This window comes from Frieseomelitta varia, unplaced genomic scaffold (assembly GCF_011392965.1).
Source record: "Frieseomelitta varia isolate USP_RPSP 00005682 unplaced genomic scaffold, Fvar_1.2 scaffold_1005, whole genome shotgun sequence".
Lineage (NCBI taxonomy): Eukaryota > Metazoa > Arthropoda > Insecta > Hymenoptera > Apidae > Frieseomelitta > Frieseomelitta varia.
Genome location: NW_025108646.1, coordinates 1,811 through 19,053, shown reverse-complemented (window position 1 = coordinate 19,053; position 17,243 = coordinate 1,811). Strand labels below are relative to the sequence as shown.

The 17,243-nt window shown below is 38.8% G+C and overlaps 1 protein-coding gene across 2 annotated transcripts in view; it reads right to left on the bottom strand.

The window, feature by feature from the left end:
* The window catches only part of LOC122529528 (sterile alpha motif domain-containing protein 5), a 33,352-nt gene extending 23,393 nt beyond the window's left edge, over positions 1 to 9,959 (bottom strand). For both annotated transcript variants that reach the window (XM_043655868.1, XM_043655790.1), the window contains exons 1-2: positions 9,923 to 9,959; positions 7,209 to 7,340 (exon numbers count right to left, since the gene is read on the bottom strand). The gene's annotated coding sequence lies outside the window, so the exon portion shown is untranslated. The remainder of the gene's footprint in view (positions 1 to 7,208; positions 7,341 to 9,922) is intronic.
* Between the last annotated feature and the right edge of the window lie 7,284 nt (positions 9,960 to 17,243).

The following is a 17,243-nucleotide window of genomic DNA, read 5'->3' as shown; positions in this document are numbered from 1 at the left end:
TCAAAAAATAATATGTAATTTGAATAATTTCAAGTAATAAATATGGGAGATAATAATCGAAATCACGCTGCAATGGCAAACTAATCCATTTCCTCCTCGTCCACGTTTACGTTTAATTTATCTTCGGCAAAAATATACTTTTAGACGTAATATATTCCCACGGGGACGTATCAATCATCTATATTTGCACAGGAAAAGCGCATATTATATTAGTGTTATTTAATTAATGGTTGCAATTCACGTGTACACGGCGAATGACCGTAATCGCTTTTTACTCGCACCTTTCAGCCTGAGAACAAAGAGAAAGCTTAACACGAGCTTAACAACATGAATAACATTCGTAATTATCGTAATACTCTATTATCCCGGTGTTTGCATGCTCGTATCCATAATCTCGGCCGCTAAATGACAATTTATCGTGACTTTGGACATTATCGTTACTAAAAAGCTTCGATAAATTTTCGGTTATCCGCGTTAGAAAAAACATCCCAACAACAGAAGATACTTTATTCCTTTCCGGGAATTTCCACCAACGGGGGTATGTAGTAATATGAAGTTATAAACACGCTTTAAACACGTACACACAAGGGCGCGTTCACGCCGAGTGAATTTGTTTTCATCGCGGCGGCAGAAATCAAATATACGTTTAACATTCAACGTTCGTATTTGATTAACCGCCGTTCTGTTAGCATTTCGATATTAAAAACATATAAGCGAGCGCGTTCTTTCGCGTTTATCTCGCGCGAAACGTATCGCGACGCGAATTTTTAATGCCCGGCGCGATAATTTTCATTAATAACCTGGTTAAAAAATTACCGCGAGCTTCGAGCTTTTAGAAAAAACTCGAGCCGAGAAAAATATTATGTGCCGGCGGGTATATATTCAAATCTCGTACGCGGCACGATGCAGTTGATTCTTTTTTTTCTTTCTTTAGAGAAATGAATGCTGTTTAGATTTCGTACAATGGTAATAGTTGGTAATTAATTCAAATGTATTGCTAGTACTCGAATGTCTTGAAAGTTTTTCTATCCTGTGAATTTGTAGATCGAATTTACACTATAAATATGTTATATTTATAACTTACGAGATATCATGAATGACAGTATAATACTACGTGCGTAATCGAACAATGAACAGGAGATTCGAACGAACTCTAAATTCGGAAGTAAACTACGACGTGAGAGGTAAAAGCAGTTAGGTCGAATCGAAAGTGAAGTAAACAAGAGTTTCGAAAAGTCCGTTGTTCGCCAATAGGACCAACAACCAGGGAAATGGAAAATTTTTTGATATGGGATGTGAAATAACGACGAAGCCCCGTCTGTGACATTTGTTTTTCTCTTTTTTCTCTTTTTTTCTTTTTCGTCAAAAGGCCTTAGGGCGTGTTTTAACGTTATCCAATTTGTCTTACCCACACTAGCCGCTAGATATCACTTTTCCATAGATTAAAACAATTCCGCGGAATAAGGGCAAACCAATCTGCGCGGAAATTGTTTACGCAGCATCGTACGTTTTATTGCAACATTGCCAGCGGCGACTAGAAAATAAATTTTAATAAATATCTAACAAGTCGTTGAAATTGGCGAAATCACGATAAAGGTTGCCGGTTACTCGTTAATCCCTCATTAATACGTGCAATTATGCAACAACCACCCGCGTATATATACGCGGGTCAAATCAACAGAAGTATCGGCGCGTGCACGCGTACATACTGCGTCGTGCTCGATTTATGATTGGTTAAATTTTATCCCGGGCGATTAATCACGCGTAAACACGACGCACGGCGTGCAGGTAACAAAGCTGCGGCTTTTTTTGCCGCGGGAAAATAAACATTGCCGCTCGGTTAAAAAATCAATTGCGCAATGTTTCCCTTTCCGCGAACGGTGGCCGGGCCGATGAAATAAAACACGGTAAAACAGCGCTTTAAGCAGAACAATTTTCGGCGGGCGAATTTAGGGGCTCTGGTGTTCGCTCCATCCGTGTGTTCGCCTCTCGGCGAACGCGGAAGGAAAAACGAACGAGGGGGAGGAGGGAGAGGGGGAAAAAAAGGAAAACTGCAGAGACGGTGGGAAAAATAAGGGGAAAGAGGAGGTCGCATAACTGAAAGGACGCATAATTAGAGACCCGGCACGAACGTCTCGTGTCTCGAGATATCGTTTGCCGAAAAAGAAAAAAAAAAGAAGAAAAAAAAATAAGAAAGAAAAAAGAAATGCTGAAATTTCGGTAGTGGGCTGTAAGGGCGCGACGACGAGGAAGGGATGGGTTAGGTTTGGAAGGGGTGGCAAGAGAGAACGACGACGACGACGACGACTACGACGACGACGACGACGGCGACGACGACGACGACGACGACGACGACTTGCTTTAATTAAATGCCCGTAATTGCGTTTCCCGCTAATTACCACGGCTCCCCCGAGAAGCGTTATACTAGTACGAAGTCGAAAAAAAAATTCGGGACCTGCTGAACTTTGTTAAGTATTCTTTTTTCTCGTCTGAAGGTGTTCGAGGATCTAGGTACTTATAAACACCGTGGTTCCCTATCGCTCCTCTCTTTCTCACTCTCACTCTCTCTCTCTCTCTCTCTCTTTTCTCTTTCTTTCTGTCTCTCTCTCAAACGAATCGACTCCTCGTCGTTTCTGCCGCTCGTCAAAATTTCGGCTCACGCGCGGTTGTGCTCTTCTCATTACCGCGACGATGCTGTGAAATGTTTTAAATGAATTTCGTGGAGGTTGGGACCAAGAAAGTATCGGCACGCTTACATTACTGGAAACAAACGATACAAAATCTGTCTCCATGAATAATTTATCACACGCTAAATGCAAGTGATATAATATGATACGAGTAATATAAAAATTCAAAGGTCAAAAAGTCATCGGCACAAAAAGTGGTTTCTCCTTGCAGTTTTACCATTTTGCATTTGAGAACAGAATGTGAAATATTTTCGATGGTTTAAAGACAAGCTCCTTTTCTAATGTTGGCGTAATGTCATTCGGCAACACTCCAGTACTTGCAGAAGCCCACTTCGTAATTTTGAAATAATAATAATTAAATATAAATTAACAATTGGAATTATACGTGTGTCATTGTACAACTCGTTATTGGAAATTGCCATTGTGCACGTTATTTTTCTAGGTAGTGAAATATTTATGGAAACAGATTTTGCTAATGTATCATTTGTTGTTTTCACGAAACTGGGCCCGTTGACCCACTAACAACATTACTCCCCAAATAAATGAAGAAATAAAGTATTCACCGCTGTAGAAATTATTTGCAAAAACGTGAAAGAAAAAATACAATCGCTTGTAAATAAATAAAAGAACGCATTGCTTCTAAAATAAATAAATAAATAAATAAATAAAGGAGAATGAACGTGCTAATAAATTAGTCGAGATAAATTGTAATAACATTCGTTTTGACTTAAACCTGGGATTACAGAAACTCCAAAAATTGACTGCTCCTATTTTCCTCCAGTTCGCTCATCAATAAAACGTGTCGGAAACCAGAAACGTCCGGCGACACGTGATATAGGACGTGATACAATTTTCAATCGCGTGACTCCAATGCGAGGAAGTGGCGAGGACAGTTTCATCACGCTCAAATGAACAACCCCATTAATTATTCAGAGTTAGAAACTCGAGGACAGAAACAACTCTTTAAAGTGGGCCGATATTTCTCGCGCGAGGAGATTTGTAAATTATTCTTTCTGCGCGTCTCTCTCTCTCTCTCTTTCACTCTCTCTCGCTTTCTTTCCACGAGTTTCGAAGGTTCCTCCAAGTTTTTTCTACATTATGAACGAGAAGTTCTCTAACGGGCAATTCCGCGTGAATTTTTCACTCTCGATAACGCGGCTCGACACGCTGCGGCAAAATTTTGTTTTACCACCCCTCCTCATTGCTGTTTCCGCAGCGAACGATTTTTCAAAGCGTATTCCGTACATTCAGATTTAATGGACGAACCTCGAAAAATCGGATTGATCACTTATAAATTTATACTACCGGCTCATCCGATATTAGATGAAACTGATATTCTGGCGTCGTGTTTTTTTTTTTTTTGTAATTTTGGAGTGATGCTTTGGATATGTATCATGTATCCCCAGTAAAAACGTATCGTAGCTTTTCAAATTTACTGAAATAACACCCGAAAGATAAAACTGTACGTGGTGAAATCCTCTATAATATTATCTGCTGGAACCATTTTGAATTTTCAATATTCCAACTTTTGTCAACAATGTCACGGACAATGATTTATATGTATTTTTCACCCAAGGATTCAGAAAATCAAATTAACTCGACTACCGTTACGAAACATTGACACAGCCTGTGGAATATGTTTAACGCAAATACGTAAACGTATCAAACTGATTGAAATCCAAACTGGATGATACCTAAAATGGTTGACGATTAGAATTACCATGTAATTAGCTCAGCCAATAATAGATCCGATTGAAAAATGGTTGTCACCAATACGTTCACGAACGATTGCGATCTAATGAGCTTCTTTACGATCAAGTAGGTTTGCGAAAGCGTTGAGAGAAAAATCGACGGAATGTATTATATATCAAATATCGTTCGCTCGAGATTTCAGAAACAATTTATCGCGCGCTGAAATATTCGAGGCGAGACCACCAAAAATGTAACCGATAAATATTGGTCTTGAACTCTAAACGATTGTTAGCAATACTACCTGATAAATCATACTTGACTTTTATCGTATATACACGCGTAGGAAACTTCGCTTCGGAAGGATACGTTGTGATTCATGAACGACCAGCAGGATTTATCAGTTTAAATTGATGAGAAAGAATGGATTAGAGTCACTCGTAAGTTGAATTAATATTCTTTTCACAATGGCATAATGCCACCTACAGGGAGGGAATTGAAACGGAATTTACTGTAACGCAGCAGCAACAATTTGCGAAATCTGCTTAATTTGTATTCTGTAACGGTTGCCGAGCGAGATATTACGATGTTACATTTATTTGCAGTTGAAACAAATTTGAACGCGATAAGAAGTCGTACAAATGAATAACGTAAGCATGTAGACTGGATCATGTGCGAGCGTGCTCGTAATAAAATTCATTCTAATTTAATCATTTTTCGTATCACCGTTGTGTTGTACTCCATGGTTTAATACGTTCAGATATTTTCTGTTAACATTTTCAAATTACGTACAATTCTGATTACGTGTTTTATTAACAATTGGAGAATTTAAAGCAAATGATATCATTATGAACGAAATAAATATTCATGAGCACAAGCATAAAGGAATAAATAATTTGTATTTACCAATACACTTACTTATTCATTCTAATATGTATATCTGTATATCTTCGGAAACTCTCCCTTTTATAATTCCAACGATTCTCATAAATTCTTATGAGACTATATACGCTTATGGAATACATATATACAGGGACTTGCACACCTCAAATAACTTTTCAATGAAAAATTGTTTAATACAAATTGTGTGGTTTTAAGGGTTTTAAAAATATAATTTATCAATCTTTTTTTGTGTGTGTGGAGGGACTTCGAAATTTTTAAGATTAACACTTCTGTTTCCTTTTAATTCAACTATTTTTTTCACTATTTTTCACATTTTTTTTTTTTTTTTTTTTTGACTTTAAATCAAACTAATGATTATTTATTCCATCATAAATCGAAAGAATATTAAATTCTAATTTTAAAAAAAGTATCTCAATACGCCGTATTTTTCCAACCTCAAAACTGTACGATTCTTGTGTCAAACAATTTCTCATTAAACGCATAATTAAAAAAAAGAACCTAATCTCAGGTGTGCAAGTGTATGAGAATCACCCTGTATGTAGTATATATATATATATATATATACGTAATAAGTTCACAAAAAGAAATAATCCCACGGACATTCGCGATTCACATGGCTCATGGCTACGAACGATAAAAACACGAGAAAGTATCAACAAAGAATACTCGAGATTTTTAGTGCGTGGAACCGACCGTGTTTTGAGAATCATGTGTAATCCCATAGTTTGTCAGGATTGACTAAAAGAGATTGTAAAATAGAGAAATACGGAGCGGACGTAGGTGCAAAGTACTATGTACATATGTGCTCTATGGAAGATGCGTGCGCGGGCTAGTAGTTGATTGGAATTGGAATATGGATTGAAGTAGCGAATTGGAATTGGAATTGGAATAGTCGTTTCGTGTTGTGTGTTGACTCGTATTGTTCTATTGAGTTGTCTGTATAAAGATTTCCGCGCGCGTGTAATACATTTATTTATATTTCAATATGGATTCATGCGTCGAATTATTTTCAAATTCTGCCTCTCCCACTTCGATTTGCACGATACAATTTCTACGATACGTTTTATATCCACGTAACATTTCCTTTATAAATCCACGCGCGAATGTATTACGGCCAGTTAATCTCTCATTTCGCAGTTTGCAACGAATTAAATAGAAGATATGATACGATTATGTTTTTCTTAACTTCATCAGAATATATTTATCGATATAAAGTCCCCCCCACATAATCAAACAGTTAAATAGAACGTCAACACGCCTGTGGCTAAACTCCCAGCGATCAATTAACTACATACGTCCATATATCCTTTCTACGCGTACGTGTGTCGTCGTTTGCCAAATTAATATTGGAATTATCCGCGATTAAAGTGTAAAATTCCTCTCGCGGAAATGAAAATGTAAGGAACAGGAAGAGGTTTTTTAAACTGCAATCGGTATTTCACGAAAAATCATCGCGTGCCTAGAAAATCCCCATTCTCATTTTTTTTTTCTTTTTTGGAAGTGGAAAAATTAATGTTAACTCGGTTCTTAAAATTGTAATTTTCATGTAATAACATTCTGCAATTGTACCATATCTTCTCATAACTGTTGCTCTAGAGGGAAAATCATCGTACATCTAGAAAATCCCCATTTTCATCTTTTCTTTTTCTCTCTACGAAAAATTAATACTGGTCAACTTAATATTGCAATTTTAGTATAATTGCGCAACTGTTGTATCGTATTTTCCGTAACTGTTATTCTGTGTGTCTTTAGACGTAACAAGTTGTAAACTCGGGCAATATTGTAGCGTGCAATGGGTAGATAACTTCTATCACGCTATCTCTGTCGCAAATTGATGTTACGAGCTATGTTTTGGGTGAGATTGGAATAATTTCGATCTTCGGATGATTGTTGGTTTATCGTTCGCGAGTTATACTACGGTTAACGTACCTTTAGTTGAATCTGTTCCATCTGGACCGATGCAATCTCCGTTCGGTTTCAACTCCGCTTTCAGTTTACATTTCTCGGTCTTTTATATCAATTTCGGAGTAGCATCATCATTCGAATGCTATTACACAGTGCCTATAACAGAAATAAAAATTTTCATTACTTTCGACGTTGTAACTCCGTTCAGGAATTAATTTTTCTTTCATTATCTAGCGAAATTATAAAGTATATCAAAGGAAATTTGGTAATATTTAAATTAAACATTAGATAGTTTCGTTTCTATTAAAATAATGAAATATACCGAAAGAAATTTTAATTTATAATAAAAATAAGATAGCTTCACAGCTTTAAATTTGGTAATTTCCAACAAAAGTAAGACAGTTTCACGTTCTATTCCACTATCTTGTTTCAATGGTTAAAATTTCTTTATTACACTATATTCAGAATTGGACGACCAAGGTGTGGCTTTCTAATTCCAATTGACGAATATAGATGCATTTACAAGAAAAGTTAGGTGAACTTGACATTTTGAAAGATGATTCACAAATTACCTAGTACCTAGATTGATGCGAGAAATCTTTATGTTAATTCTCGGAACTTGACGTTTAACATTAATATCTTTCAGAATGTCGAGCTGCAATTAATAGTCGTAAAAGTGACAATTTCATTTACTCAACAAAGTGTGAATATGAAGTTTCAAGTCCAGAATGCAGTCTTTGCATTTTACAACGGTACAATCGTGTGCGTCTTAGTTATTGTTAGATCAAGAATACTTGATCTAACAATGATCTAACGAGAGAAAGCCGCGAGGCAGCTGGCAAAGAACAAAAGAAGAACGAAGGAAAGACGTCGTCTCGTCCAAAAGTGACACTTTCAACACCTTCTAATTGCAAGCGTAATTTCCACTCTTGTTCCAGTTTATTCGTAATGATCACGTTGTCACGTCTGTTTGTTCAAATATGATTCCGATGTTCGTCTCCTTGATGTTTCGTGCCTCGTCTCGATAGAGAAAAGAAAAAAGGAAGAAAGGTTGGACATTCGACGTATATATATTCTGTTATTGTTATGAATTTAAAGTACTTCGTGCGCAGTGCTGATTTGCATTACGTTTGCATAAAATCCGGTGCTGCATAAAATTGCTCTGCGCGTGATTTTTTTTAATAGATTTAAATTTCGCGTCAGTTCAAACGTGGAGTTTTCATTATTCACGATCTGTTTTTCACTCTCTTTCTTCTATAAATTCTACCGCTTGTTTATGATGGATTCTTACGTCGATTTGATAAAAAATATTAAAATGACGCGTACATATAATAATCGCAGAGGTTTGATTGTTTATTAGAAACGATTCAAAAACATCTACTATTTCCAAGAACACAGTAGTTGAAGCAAGCTATTAGAACGCAATCGCATGTTACCGTTGCATTTACGACATCAAAATCTCATTTAGCAACTGACTGCGGCTTTTCTGCGGTCGAATTTACAATGCAAATCAACCGAGAAATAAAAAAGTGCTCTCGGCCGGGCAGCTCTCTCTCTCTCTCTCTTTCTCTCTCTCTCTCTCTCTCTCTCTCTCTCTCGAATGTGCAACGCGTTTCATTCTCTTCTCGTGTTGAAATTTCTACGTTAAGTATATCGAGTGGAAAAGGGACTTCAAATTTTTATGTAAATTCGAAAACACGTTGCCGCTGCGCATGCCACAGGAAAATACAAAAAAGCACGAATATCACGTAATGCCCGTTCATTAATTCTAACAAATTCAAAATTACCGCGTAATTAAAATTTCGTTCTCTTCATTATTTCCTGCCATCTAGGCATTGTAATTAACGAGTTATTCGAGTCTCTATAATAAAAGGTCGACATGCGAAAGCGATGTGAAAAATAGGTTGATTTTATGATATTTTTGAAGGTGACAAGATCGATTAACAGAACAGTGGAGAAGAATCGTGTCTTTGGTAATAAATCCTTTTTCTATATTTTTGCATTGTTTCTCACTTTTGTTTCCTAGGATTTTCCACGATTGTCGATAATTGCATCGAAATTGATCGCTATTATTCTACGCTTTGATTTTTACAGCTGCCAAAAGAAAATATTTGACACGTTCGCAGAGGAGAAAAATAGAAAAAAAAAATAGAAAAATAGAAAAGAGAAAATTTCCTAGGATTTCATCTATTTAATTGCAGTACTTTTGTTTGCTAGGACGTTGTTGGCCAAAGTTGAACAATTCGTGACTTAAAATTCGCGCGAATTCCAAGTGTTTCGATCGAAATTTTGCCCCAATGGGGATATCTCAAGAACTTCCTCCGACAAGAAAAGACGCGTGCCCTCTTGCTTCTCCCTTCTTCGATGCTCGCATGAAAACGAGAATGTTCAGATTGTCAAACGACCAGTCAAAGTGACTAGGTACGACGAAATGTACTCGTATTAGAAAGTGTAATGTTCGAAAGAGGAATGTTCTCTTTGATTCAGCATTCAGAAAATGCTCCGCCGAGCATCGAATCAACGAAATTTCGTTATTTCGAATATCGAAATCCGCGACCGTTCGTCGCAACTAATATTCCAGCAAGCCGCTGTCGTAAAATCAATTTGCTTGAATTTAAACTGGCCAATTGAGCCAGCTCGACTCGAACGAACAGGCAAGCCTGGATCCAAATTACTTAAATAGAAGCGAGCCGCGATCGAGCAGCTTGATTAGTCCGAACGAGGTTTAATCTACTTACGTCTGGCTACGTGACGGACACTGTCACTTGTTTTACACATCCTGGACACATCAGCTAGACCAGAGACGCCAACTTTCGCTCTCGCATTCGCGTTTTCTACCACAAACACGACTATTTCCATTCTCATACTCTCGTACTTTTTCCTATAACAATGGGAAACGTTCATGTCAATCACATACACGTACGTACGCACGCACGTACGTATTGTGTACGTTATTGTACAGAGACGGATTGTACGTACGGATTAATTTTAGTAGCTTGAGCATCACGTTCGATGCGTTTGAAAACTACGTTACCTCCGTGTCTTTCTTTTTTTTTTTTTCGTTTTTCGGCGAATGCAAATCTCTCTGCATTCGAGGCTGTCTAGGATTCGTACCTCGGATGATTCCCTTTTTATTGCTTACGGCCGTATCTCCGGCGTTTAAGTATCCCATACGTCTGTGTTGTAGTCCCAACCGTCGTCTAGCTGCTTCCAATGTACCGAGCGATAAAACGAGCTGCTTCTTGTTTACGGATGGCGAAGCTGGTCGACGTGAACCGACGAAAAATTCTTCTCCCATTTTTCTTTCTTTTTTTTTTCGTTTTCTTCTTCGATTTATATTGTAGGAGAGACTCTTTGTGGAAAGTAGTAAAATATCTTTGAAATCGTTCCCTAAACTAAACGAAATTAAAATCGCAAATAATATATATGTGCACACGCTCGAATTATATAACAAATTGAGCACCTAGCGTGAATCACTCGTGACGGATTGTTCTAATATCGATGACATCACATTTTTCGTTCAAAATTGAATAAATCGTACCTCAAATTTTAGAAGAAGTTCCAATCTGGAGGAAGAAAAAAATTTTTCAACGTAGAGACGTCTGAATTTTGCGAAGAAAAGGTGCGTTTAATTTTCCATCGCACGTTGCACGATGGTAGAAACGTAGCAAGCAAAAATTTTGCAATGGACTTTGAAAGTAGCAGCGTCAGTCTTTGAAATGAATCCAGTTTAAGAATATCGCGCGATCTTTTATTATACACGAATTTATAGCACGAAGTTTGAACACTTTGAAAGTGTTCAAAGATCGGCAATTTGTCGTTGCCAATTACAATTACAATTTAGTTAAGCGTTACGGTAATTTACTGATCCTTCAGTTTTGCGTTGAAAACTAAACTGAAAACTTAACTCAAAAAAAAAAAAAACGATCAACCGCCGATGGTTCCAATAGAAATCATTCACGAGAGAAGGCACGCGTCTATAATTTATTTCCACCAAAACAGCGAAATGACGTGAAAAGAAATTTCCACTTGCTCACCACTTGCTCTGCCTACCATAAAATGACATCAATCACCACTGTAGAGAAGATAGAGTATTTAAAAAAAGAAAAAAATGATCGACCGAGTGACTTCGTTCCGTCGTTTCGACAATGAGCGAACATCGAGAAACGAAGAAGACTGAACACTGAGAAAAAGAGGAAAGCAAAAAAAAAAATAAAAAAAAAACGTTTCGCGGGTCACGTGTTTTGAGGCCTGGTTTTGAGGCATACACGCGGACTACCGTAGCAAACATCCGAATAGTCCGTTCCGGCGGGCTGCCCAATATTGACACGCCGCCGAGTAAAACAATGGAAATATGTTGCGCGGCCGGTGGCGTCGAGGAGGAACGTAAATATTGAGTAAATTAGCATTAATCTGTTGGTCAGTCTCGTATCGGCATCGGCGTTGCTCAACGGCCGGGGGAGAGGGGTGGACCCGCTGTAAACGTTTCAAAAATCACGGGAGGGGCGCGGCGGCTCTTCAACGGAATACATCATTGTTTTGTATTTGTCGTTCGCTCGATCGTACAGGGGATGCAGGGAAACGCGCGTTTTTGAAACTAGCGTTTTCCATCGCCCTTCGGCCGATTGTCCATCACGCTTACCGATTTCACCGGGGCGCAGCCGGGTGGGGGAGTAAGGCAGCCAGAAACGATGGATAGGGAAGAGGCGAAATCATTCGCCCGCCGCGCGCCAAACAGACAATACCAATATTTCATCGCAAGTGGACCTGAATTTCATGAGTGAAACTGAAAAGCGTCGGCCCTCGCTTCGATGGGAGAGAGAGAAAGAGGAGAAAAAAAAAAAAGAGTTCCAATTTTTTTTTTTTCTTCCCTTTTCCCTCTTTTTTTTTTCATTGGCATCGTTCCTACCTTTCAGGGACTTTAGCATTTTCCTTCTCCCCTTCGTACAACTAAGGGATTAACGAATTTATTGAATTTCTTTCTGAGCTTTCGTTGAAATTGAAAGAGGTCGAATCGAGATGAAGGTTGCCCGACGAAAGCTAAAAGGAAAAAACGTGCTTCTCGCTGATTTTGACACTTGTGCAACTGTCTGTGAACCATCGTCTGAACGTGGTATGTTTGTAGATTTAAACACTGGCAACTGAGTGATGAATTTGTTTATCTTTACACTTTGGTTTCATGCTTTTCGGTCCTTTTGAATTTCTTCGACAAATGGAAATCACACGACGCGTGGAAAAGATAGAGGGTCACTGAACGAAGACATTATGATTGAAAGGTATTATTATGATTGACGAGTATTAATACTTGTCGAAGGTATTACCATGATTGACGAGTTAATTGGTCTTCCCCGGTTAACAAATTAATACGCCGGTCGCCATTCGCGCGCGGAATGTGCGTATTTTAACTGTTGCAAGAGATAACGTTACGTTATGTAATCTGAAAATTATTACGTTGCGTAATAAATTCGCTTGGAGTTTCATCGTTCTTCAGAGTATTAAAAGTACGTATTACAGTAGAGAATACATATAATCTATAATATACGTAACTCTGAATAGAGAGACACGTTGTAGTATGGATAAATGCTGCTGCAATTGTATCACCTAACGACAAAAATAGAAATTTGAAGTGCCAACGTGACATTGACAATATCAAAGTACTAAAAGAATTATTGAAAATAATGAACTCACGATTGTACAATTACAATTGCTATTAGCAAACAGAGTATTAATCATACGGAAAATGTTCTTTACGGGTAATGTAATATGAGTCAAAGAACGTAAAGATACGCAATTTTCTGTTAGAGAAACAAATCCTTCAAAAATCCTTCGATTCTTTGTAAAGAATAATCGACCAAGTGATGCACAATAATCGTTGAGATGAAGTGAAGGGACTTATTACACAAAACCAACCAAATCTAACAAACAAAACATACATACAAGTGCTAAACTTTCGACATATTCTATTTTTGCCTGTTTTTAGCAACCAGCTGCAGAGCAAGGTTAAAAGTTCGAAATTAAAGCGTCGATGTTCGGCTAAACGTTAAAGGTACAATCGATAAAGAGATTTGAAATTGGGAAACGAATTCCCGGAGAGCACGGGCGTGATTGACGCGGTGCCGAAGTTAGAGGGGAAGATCTCACGCGTAGACACATGACGCGGCTGACATAAACTGTCAAACGTGACGGCAAGAGAACGAGCAGATTGTCCCAGCCGTTGTACGTGATCAGCGTGGTCAGCTCTCTAATTTCTCGTATCCCAGCGAAGGAGCACAGAGAGAGAGAGAGAGAGAGAGAGAGAGAGAGAGATCCCTTGGTTGTCAGTGCGCGTTTAATACCGTCACCGGAGGGAAGGAGATTCGGTTCGTAAGTTGAAGGGAACTTTTCTGTGAAAGAACCGGCCCCCGTGACGCCATTTACATTTCTTCCATTTTATCGAGCAAATCTTTCCCCATTTGAAATTCCATTAAACACTTTTTGGGGTCGCGGCGGACATGTTAAATGAAAATTAACAGATTACCCGTGGGGCCGTAACGTTGATCTCCACTTTTTCTGATGCTATATTTGTAAAATTTTTTTAAGTTACAATAATAAGTATTACTTATTTAATATTATATTATAAAATATTGTACGTAATGTTAGTTACTTTATCACTCCTGCGTACAGTAAAATTTCTCAACTGCAACTGAGATAAAATGTAGCGATTACTGCGCACGACATTCATATGACGCCTAACGGCGTCATCTGTCGGCAAGGCGTTAAGAATCAATCGTGAACGAGTGACAAGTGAGTTTATTTTTTTCGAGTAACGTTCGTTGTGTTTCTGCGAAACTTGTTGTTGTTACTTTGTCTCTCGATTCTCTTTAATTAACATTAGAGAAAACTGCGGCGCGGTTGAATCGCGTGGAAAACTGGGAAAAGACTAATTTATACCTGAAGCAATAAACTCCAGTTTCTTATTATTATTTTAACAAACGTGTTCTCCACAGACGTATATATATGCGAAAATGAAATTATCAGCATTACATAATAGGAGATTAAAAATATTCCGACTAAAGTTGATTTTTATATGCGTGAAGTAAATTCCTTTCAAATTTATACTTCCTCATTTACGAATACAGATATATCTGTCGTTTCACTGAGAAATAACACGTCTAGATAAAGTCATATTTATCGTCTCACTTTCTTCAAAACGCGGCGCAAGAATTAAATCAGTTGGGCTTATTGTTAGTATCGTTTAGACAATGTGTCGCGGAATACGCCGCCGTAGATCAGAGGCGAGAAACAGTTTATTACGGCCGGATGCGTACGGGAAGGTGCAGCACGGAGATTTACCGGCGCAACAAATAACAGGCGAGACTGCAGTAAGAGGCAGTTTAAAGTTGCTATCAAAACTTAAGAGACTGTGGCTATCAAAATTTCTCGGATCACTAAACGTGATTCTAATAAAACGATCGACACGAACTGCAGAATCGAAGAGAAGGACAAAAACCGTGAAAGAAATTCTTTACAAAATTTAAAACAATTAAACATTGTTACGATCTATCGAACTAAAAATTTTGTTATTATTAATTTCATTACTAATGTTACAAATAATTTCACCAGTGCGTTCGCCGCAGTTTTACAATTTGTTTTATTTGTTCACAGAATCGGAATGCTAATTCTGTCATATTTATTTTGTGATAATAACAGAAGTTTCGTCTCGATGTCTTGGTAGAGAGGAACGCGTGCGTAGCAATTTCAGGGTAGAAAGAATTTTTCAGGATGAAAAGGGTATCCTTGTCACAGATTGGACACGACAAGGTTATTCACCATTGGGTGTTGGGTTCGCGGGGATCGATCTTTTGATCTACGAATGATCGGCAAAGGGGCACGAAAGGAAGGAACAAAAGGCAGTTAACACTTTGAACACTGCGATAGTTGTGACAGACCAAAGTGTGAGATCATATTGCCTGAAAGTGATTGTATCTGTTAGACTTGTAGTATTGCCGGTCCGGAACGAGCTCGTAGCTTGTGTCAGGTGTGTGTGTGTGTGTATGAAGATTGCTTTTATTTTCAGAAAAACGTGAAAAACGTAATCGACGAAAGCCGAAAGGTGAAAATAGTCAATAGAATCGCGCTGGAACCGAGAAATCTAAGACAGTACCTCGAGAATAATTTATCTGTATTTTATTTTCGGTACTCTGGCGCCCTCGATGCTCGAGCAGCATCGATTATCGTTAATTTATACGTTAAACGAGTCCGGTCTGAACCTCACTTTCGTGTCTTTGATTAACGTTCGAGAACGCGTTTTGAAGAGAAGATGTTTTTATTAACTGTTATTATGGAGAAAACAGGCGAAATCTGCGAGAGCGAAAACTTTGTGAAAAAGCACGGTGAAACAAATCTATTAACTCGTTAACGAATTAACAACGATCTGTCCCCTTGCTCTCGTCCGCGAAGCGTTCTCCATTAAACCCGAGAAAACAGCTTGCGGCGAATAAAAATTGCCTGCTATATTTTTAATCTGCCCCGGTTAATTCAACTCGAGAGAGCTGAACACCCCGGTGTTCCTCTACAGTTTCTCAGCAATTTATGCGTTTAATACAATCAAACGACCCTTCCAATTTGCACCGCGGGGCCCACCGGCTCCGTTCTATTTTTAATTCGAGCCAGCTCAGACCCAAGCTAAGAATTAAATTTATCGACGAGTCGCCGGGGCCCGGTTTTCGTAGTCAGCTTTTTAATTGGTTTCAGCCAGATGTTAATTCAGCGCCGCTCGTAGCCGCGCGGATCGCGCTCCGGGTTTCGAAGTCATCTCATAATGGAATTCAACGCGCGGCCCGGGCACCGACTGGAAAAATTCAACGAGAGCCACGCGAGATCCCGCGGGATCTCGTTTACCGACTGATATTGAAACGGGGGTAAACGGTGTCCCAACGACAAAGGAGAAACTGCACGCGCGAGCGATTCACTGGGATTACCGTCGTTTTGTTTATTCGCAAACATGTTACAAAAGTATTCCGCTACGTGGAAACGAAGCGTGGATAGACGGAGAGTTAGGAGGGAGAAAGAGAGAGAGAGAGAGAGAGAGAGAGAGAGAGAGAGAGAGAGAGGTCGCCGGTTTTCCTCTGGTGTCCCTCAATTTATGTAAGTATGCCACTTACTCGTACGATACACGATAGACGTACACGTGCCGCTTTTATATGGGGAGCGAAGGTGTGGCGAGCCCGTGTGTTACGCGGTGGAGCATTTGTACACCACCGTGGCAGGATATTGTATGAATTGTATCCACCGGCACACGATTGCACGGTAATAAGTTTCCTTGGGAATACCGCGGAAAACACACAGAGGATACTACTTTATTCCGTTTCGTGCATCGACCCAAGAGTTACGTCTCCCAACAGCTAGCTAGCGTACGCTTCCCTCGCCACGGGACAGAGGGCCAATTCTCTCCGAGAGGAGCGAGCCAATTGTTCCCATCAATTAACCAAGCTGACCGGACGTTCAGTCGCTCGATTATTTATGCGCTTTTCGCTTGTCGCTTGGACGCGATAGGGTGCACGACGCGGGCTAAATAAGTGGGTGGAGACTTGACGGAGGATTTTCGAACGATGCGTGGAGCTTCATTCTGACGAAGGTAATTCCGCGACAGGTCTGTTACACTGTCGTGTAACGAGGTAGCATCGTCGTGCGAAGTTTGCAAGTTTGTTCGAAAGCAATGTGAGAGTTTTGACTGTGGGCTTCGGGGTAATCATTTGAGCGCGTACAGGATGTCCATATAAAAAGAAAGAAAAAATGTTGTATAATATCGTGCTGCAACAGTTTTAATTATTTTATTTGAAATAAAATGTTATATAAAATTTGTCATCGAAATGGTCAATCGGTTTATTACAAAGTTCTGAACAAATATCGTATATATAGCGATGTACTTTCCATTAAGTATGCGTTCTTTTTTTTTCACGTATTGATTTCACACCTTTTGTCTTATTTTGTAAGTTCATCTTAAGTAGATTTCTGACCAGTTCGGAAATAGCCAAATAAATCTTGAAATTCGATTTTCTGAAAAACAGAGCTTTACCA